General features: G+C 44.3%; 1 long non-coding RNA gene across 1 annotated transcript; it reads right to left on the bottom strand.

The window, feature by feature from the left end:
• Nucleotides 1–215: 215 nt before the first annotated feature.
• Nucleotides 216–6,443, bottom strand: LOC121696228. The gene is made up of 2 exons (XR_006026253.1): nucleotides 6,171–6,443; nucleotides 216–990 (listed from the first exon to the last, which is right to left on the bottom strand). It is a non-coding gene; the product is annotated as an uncharacterized LOC121696228 (long non-coding RNA).
• Nucleotides 6,444–7,393: the final 950 nt, after the last annotated feature.

The raw sequence follows: 7,393 nt of genomic DNA, 5'->3' as shown, positions 1-7,393 counted from the left end.
AGGCATTCTTGTGCCTCTTCATCAGCACCCTTCATTCGTAACCTTGAGGGAGATACAGGACCATTAATACTGGACCAGACAGTGCCAACGTGTCTGCCAAACGCTCCCCTCACACACCCAGGTGCATTACTGTTGACCTTGTCTCACTCTATTGCGCTATGATAATGTTTGCCTTGCTGCTGGTGAGAAAGAACAGCTTCTTCTTTTTCAGAGTGTGTGTGTGTGTGTGTGTGTGTGTGTGTGTGTGTGTGTGTGTGCGTGCACCTGTCATTAAAATAAACCTGCCACCATGCACCACGCCACGTCCCTTTAAAGAACACAACATACTTTTTTTCCCCTTTGCATATCAGAACAGAACAGTAACTCTTTTTAAAAATAGATGCCTGCTCATTTTTACTTGGGCTCTTTTTCAAGCGATTTTTTAACTATAACATTTACAGCATCTCTTCATGTAAGAATTAGAGCATCAGAAATGTTACACGTACAGTTGGCACTTGATCCCTCTAAGCAAGGATACAGCTCTTTACCAGAGGCCCTTATTCAGGCGAACACAACATCGTTTTTAAATCCCTCGAGAGAAAAGAAAGACTCAGAATCCTAAATCACCCTGGAGGGACAAAAAAGGATCTGCTTTAAGACATAACTAGAAAGAAAATTGAATATTAATGTAAAGTTAGAAATAAATCGACATCACCGCCATTGATGTTGCCAAAGCAAGACAGCGCCCATGCCGTGTGATGTCGCTTCGCTGCTTGATGTGGGGCAGGGAGTGGGAAGCAGAGCCTCTCTCTCTCTTTCCCTCTCTCTCCCTCGCTCTCCTTCTATCCATCGCTCCGGCTGATGCTGGTGCTGGGAGAGTGGCCAGTCCACTGGCTGCAACACAAGACACGAGCGGGAGGCAGAGGCAGCTCCCATGTCCTGTGTTGCAGCCCCTGGCCAAGCCACAGGTCACCTTCAGCTGGCTGCCTCGCCCGCTCCATCAGATGCTCCCTGTGAAAGCGCGACAGAGAGAGAGAGAGAGAGAGAGAGAGAGACGGGGAATATGAGAGACAGAAAGTGAGAGCAAGAGAGAGGGAGAGAAGGAGAGAGGAAATATGAGAGTGAGGTGGTAGGGAAAGGTGTCGATAGAGGAAGGAATGAAGGGAGGGCGGATGAAGGTGAGAGGAGAGGAAGAGGAGGAGGAGAGAATGATGAGAACAGAGTGTGAGTGAAAGAGAACGAGGGTGGAGGGAGGGAGTGAGTGAAATGGAGACAGGAAGTGGAGAGACAGAGAGGGAGAAAAAAAAAAGAGATAAGAAACAGAGTAAGAGAAAGAGAGAGAGAGAGAGAGAGAGAGGGAGAGAGAGAGAGCAAGGTAATGTGTTTTTTCCATGTCATGGACACCACATTCATCACACACACTGAAAATAGCCTCCCCTCTTCTCGTTCACCTTGCGTCCACATGAGGCAAGCCCACCCAGCTCTCTTCAGCCCCCCCCCCTCCCTCCCTCCCTCAGAGGAGGCACTGGTGTGGCCCAAAATTGCACACGAGCAGAGCAAGGTTAATGACAGGAATCTGTGTCACGCACACTCTTAAAAATTCCCACTGTTACCTTGGCTGAAATATTTATACTGTTGAGGAGGTGGGGAGACAAAAATAAAATGATGTTTGTTTCCCGGGGGAGTTTTGGAACAATTCCAGAACAATTTGCGACAGCAATGCAGAAATGTATCCAGAACCGCCACAGCTGTGATTCCATTTCCTTGCTATCAATCCATTCCAGACTGTAGATTGCCATTATTTCCATTTTCTTTCGTCTCCAACCCTTGATCATTGCACACGTCCCTTATCCTTTCAAGGTAATAGGAATGATAAAGCCAACCCCATCTAAGCTCTCCATCATCCTTCCCTACTTAATCTCTTTTCTGGGAGGTGAGAGAATAATAATCTATCCATCTTTCTCTCTTTATTTCCTTTTTGCCTCTCTTTTTTTTCTCTCTCTCTCTCTTTCGTTCTCAGCATCCTCTGAGGTGTGACCGACAGCAATCATCAGCTGCATGTCTCCCAGCTCTACTCTCTTACTTTCTCTCTCTTCTCTCTCTTTCTCGCTCTTTCTCTCTGTGGGAAAATGGGTCCAACCTACTTCCGAAACTGCTGGGACAAGCGCTGTGTGGCGCCAGACGTTTCCAAGGACGCCCTGGCAAGGTGAACTGAAAGAGGAGAAGATGGGAAACTTCCGTGCAGACAGGAGAGAGCAGAGAGAGAACAAGAGTGAAAGAGACAGTGAGAGAGAGAAAGAGAAAAGAGAGAGAGAGAGAGAGAGAGAGAGAGAGAGAGAGAGAGAGAGAGAGAGAGAGAGAAATGCTGCAGAGGCCAAACCTGGCCAGATCAGATGATCTAGCAGATGGGAGAGATGGGATGTGTTTGTGAGAGGTTGTACATGACAGAGGAAGTGGAGAGAGAGAGAGATGGAAAGAGAGGAAAAAGCACAGAATTATACTGTCATGACGTTTGAAAATGCTTTAGAACTACAGGCTATGGTGGGAGAAAACAAAAAAAGGTTTAAATTTAAAAGGAGTTCAAAGTGACTCCAGTTGGTAGGCGAGAGCTCTGTCTATGTTAATATATCACAGCAAAAAACCCAATAGCTTTAAAAATGAATATTAGCTAGTCACAATGAGGAATGACTTTTACAAAGAAAAGTAAAACTCACTGAACTACATTTTTTTTCTTTGCCACTTCGGGGGCAAAAGCTCATAATGGGAGAGAAATAGGCCACCTATTATGCATTTATATTGCAATCATTAGTCAGAATTGCTTTTTTATTATTAGTGCAACAACGGAATTGATTTCAAATGTGTTTCAAGTGGCTGCCGGCAATTAATAAGAGTTGTAATTAAAGTATTGACTTAGCCTATAATAAGTACCATTTACGCAATCAGGACAATGACAACTGGCAGCGAAACAGATGCGTGTGCAGAATTGCTAACCAAATGTTTAAATGCCCCTTTCTTCTAGAAATGGTTCTCCCCTCGATTAGTTGATGTTGCAGAGAGATGTCAGAATGGGCTGCCACGCATTCACTGCAGGCTCTGGCCAAATGAAAAGTGATGCATCACCACAGTCAGTGAGAAGCAATGATGATTCATGACCTGCAGAAGAACGGCATTTAATGACGAGGAATAAATCAAAACAAATAAACAACAACAGCAGCAAACAAACCAAAGTCCTTGTCCGGGTGCCAGCACGCAGCCTGGGGGCTTAGGGCCACAAAGTAGGCCGGCCGTGTGACCTGATGTTCGGACTGTGCAACGGCTCCCTTTTGTTCTCTGTTCTCTACAAAAGAGCCCACCAGAAAAAAACAGGCCCACGGTTCCACGTGCCACCGAACAATAGCGGCCCAGTGTCCCCGGAACGAGCTTGGGATGTTTCCCCCCCCCCCCCCGCAGGAGCCCCTCGGCCCACAATCCCTCATTCCTCACTCGAGCCGTTTCCTCCTATGGTACCAGGAGCACTTATTGTGGATTATTGTGTGGTGACTGGACCTGCCTGTGCCTCTGTAGTGGTCAGAGGCGTCGAGGAACAATCGAGCATTTGGCCCGTCGCTTGACTAGGATATGTGTGTTGGTTCAACCGTATACAATATCTAATTGTGGGTGGCTGGCTTTACTTGTTTATCAATAAGCTTTTTGTGGTAAGATATGTGCAAGTCAAATGCCCCCAGGCCCTCTGTCTCTCTCATTTCCTCACAGCATTCTTACAAACATTTCACATCTCCTTGGGAAACCCTTGATTTCATTCGCCCATGTAGTCAATCAACTATATGGCAGCTCTTCAACAAATATTTAATAAACCTTACATAAACAGTCAGTCTAACTCAACTTCCTTTCAAGTAAGTCTATGGACCCTTTCAAGAGAGTTCCATTATCAGCATCATAGTTGGCCCCACAAGACTTCCTTTTTAACATTCCATATGTTATCTTAATGCAGAGGAAGTAGATTGGGGCCCAAATAGAACGTTCAAGCATTGTTTTTGTTTTTATTGATGAAAGGGTCTATAGCAAATCTAGATATTCCTTATTGTATTCCATGTTGCCAGTGTCACAATGTCAATGGCAAAAAATCATCTCCATCTCAGAATAAGAATCAGCATTTATTTGCCAAGTATGTATATAGAATTTGCCTGCAGCTTTTGGTGTCATTCTGACATACAATAAATAGACAGTGACAATACAGTGTATAATACACAGACATATTACAGTTCTACCCTATAACATAATCTTCCAATTTTGTCCAGTCATTTTCCCAAGTTTAAGATATGATTCTAATTCTCTACTGGGCTGCACTCTCTGCTCTGTTGGACTCTTTCTCTTATTTCAGAGTCTTGCAGGCTGGGCAGCATAAGAATTAGCTGTGGAAAGGGCCCGATTTCTGTCTAGGCTCAGAACCACATTGAACCTTTTGTAGAGCTGACATGTTTTGTTCTCTTTAAACCTGATTATGCATGGCAGTGCAGGGCATCCTGCACCATGGTGTCTAGAGCGGTATGGGAAAGAAAAAAAATCAGGGAGAGATAGAGCTTTGCATCAACACTTTGATGCTGAGTCTAACAGACTTTTTTAACCGCAGGAAAGATAAACAGAGGAACCCGTGTGTGTGTGAAAGAGAGGAGGCTGGCACGCCTAATTAGATGGGGTCCCAAAAAAAATGGCACTCAAAGATAAAAAAAACCCCAACAACAATCACGCCACTCTTTTGGCCAAGTGTTAGACTCATCCAAAAATCCATCTGCCACCAAATGAAAGCACCCAACCAAGGTAGACAGATCCTCCTTTTGGAGAGTAATTGCAGTTCCCCAAAGACACACACACACACACACACACACACACACACATACACAGCCTGGAAGTCTATCTCCATCCCTGCAGATACTAAATGTAAGACGTTTAAATGCATTTCTATTAAGTCTTGCCAAGCATCAGACAGGTCTGACAGTAAAGATGATAGATCTGGTCAATGCTGCAGAATAGGTTGAATAGTCTAATAAAAAATAACTCATTTCCAAAGGCCAGGGCCTCTTTTGTGACTGTGAAGGGAGGATAAATGTTTTTGTATTCTGGGTTTGAGAACTTGTTTTGAATAAAGATTGGACTTCTAGCCATCTAGCCAGCCCTCTAATCATTTAAAGCCAGACTGTATCATCTTTACGTGACATGAACAGCAGGGAAACAAAAACAAATGTGAGAACAGTAAAGCCAACCACAATTCAAACGTCCCATTGCAGGATATCTTCCTATGATCATTCGCCTGTGATGTGAGAGGTGTTAGAAAACTAATTAAGATGTGTCTCGCAGTAAAGAAGTGGTTTGACAAGTTAACAGTAACGAATTGTAAGTGGCAGTTTCAGTAGCCCCCCCCCCTTTCTCCACCACCTCACATCACTGGAGACGGGGCTGCGTTCGCCGGCTCAGCACAATCTGAGTTGGTGTTGCGTTACATATTTGTTGGATAGCACCCTCTGCCCGCGTGCTGCAAGGGCAGCGTTACTTTGTCCGTCTCCTGTCAGTCCTGAGACAGGGTGAGAGGCGCCTCTTGGTAGGCTATGGTGAATCCTATTCCCTACAGGCTGCGAAATGTTTATTAGGCCTAATGGGTTATGGGTAATGAAGGTCATTTCTTTGCTTTTTACAAGTTGTGTGATATGAACGTCTCCCGTTCTCATCTCTGAACAGTCACAGCTCTGATGTGCTGGGAAGCCATGGAAGGGGAAACATACATTTATGATCTCAATCTGCCTCAACTTTGATGTTCATTACAATGTGATATGCTGACAGTTAATCACATAGCCCATAGCTAAATTAAATTATTTACAATGCCCCCGACATGATCTTACTTGCGGATTTGTTTCGAATTGTCAGCAAGGGCTGGACAGCAACTCACACCCACACTCACACGCCTTAGTTCCGAGGTAAGTGATGCCAGACCTGTTCAGACTTCTTAACAAGAGAAAACGTCAAAAAAAAAAAAAGCCTGAAACATTCTAAATGTATATCTCTATAGCATATGCTCTTACGTTGAATACTTGACACATGACACGACAATTGAAACAATAGAAACAATACATTTGCATGAGGGTGTTAAAATGTTATTCAAATAAATCAAATTAAGGGACACAAATTGATCCACTTACCTGTGGGCCATAGTCTAGGCTACTTGAGTTCCATGCGGGCTACGTGAGAGTGATCCATTCGCTCGCTTCCCTCAGCCGTGCTTAAGCACTGACTGGGGATACTGATACGGGGCTTTGGGGAGCGCGTATCAGAGAGACACTGCAGGTGTCTCGTATGGGGCTCTCAGCATCTGTGTCCTGACGAATCTTCAGTCATGTTCAGCCAAACGCCTAGTCTATTATCGGTAACTTATTTCTTGTCAAGTCACGATCACCCCGCAAGCCGAAGCATTGTCAAGGTGCGTTCCCGATTCTGTTGCTCTCTCGGATGTCCTCACTCAGCCAGAGTCAGCGCAGAGAATTGCGGCTAGCGGCTCCGCGTCGCCTTTAAATATCCAATTTCATAGACGCGGCACCTCCGGGGATTTTTTTCCAGGAGTCAATGTGATTATTTTCCTGCTGGATCTATGAGGAGGCGCAAGACACTTCTAGGGGGAGGTCTGCCCCATGGTGCGATCAGAAATGGGGCGGTGAGCGTATAATTGCTGCCCAGTGTCGGGCAACGTCAGACATTTCTAGGGAACAAACAGTGCATAACCTTAAGCCTCAGTTTGTTTCACCATATAAGCAACTTTTCATTTTTTTCTGTCAAATTAATATATCATATCACCAAGGCTAAAACTCTTGACTAGCCTACCCCTCCTCTTGAGATTTAGGAACGTTGAGCATAAAGGCTAGAACAGGTCAAGGTGAGTTGTCCTGATTTCACACTGGTGAGAAGCTATTTGTAACCAATTTGTTTTTGGCTCATATGAACTAAATTGTGAAAAAAAAGAATATAATAGTCTTAACCCTTTCAGACACAGATTTATTGCAAAGCTGATAGCCCTATGACATGGTCAGTAATAATGAAATGACACCTCAGGTAAGCTATATATAGGCCAGGTCAGGTAGGCTATAAGGTCAGCCAGGTCAGGTAGGCCTAGGTCTGGCTAGATGTGGGTCCTGGTCAAAAAACAGTCTAATTGGCGATAATGTAGGCCAACCCCATTTTGGGATTGTTGTTCTTATTATTAGGCCTATTAACAAAGTTTGATGTAGCCTAAGCCTATAGGTCAATATGATCAAATGTGTCTATTTACATTGTAGATCCATTTGTAGACACTGGGTAGGCTATGCTAATATAGGCCTATTGATCAAATTCTAGCTTTATAAGCAATATAGGCCTACATTATGGTTATGGT

The sequence above is a fragment of the Alosa sapidissima genome, chromosome 21, assembly GCF_018492685.1.
Source record: "Alosa sapidissima isolate fAloSap1 chromosome 21, fAloSap1.pri, whole genome shotgun sequence".
Lineage (NCBI taxonomy): Eukaryota > Metazoa > Chordata > Actinopteri > Clupeiformes > Clupeidae > Alosa > Alosa sapidissima.
The sequence above is the reverse complement of the archived record's forward strand: the minus strand, read 5'-3'. Positions and strand labels throughout refer to the sequence as shown.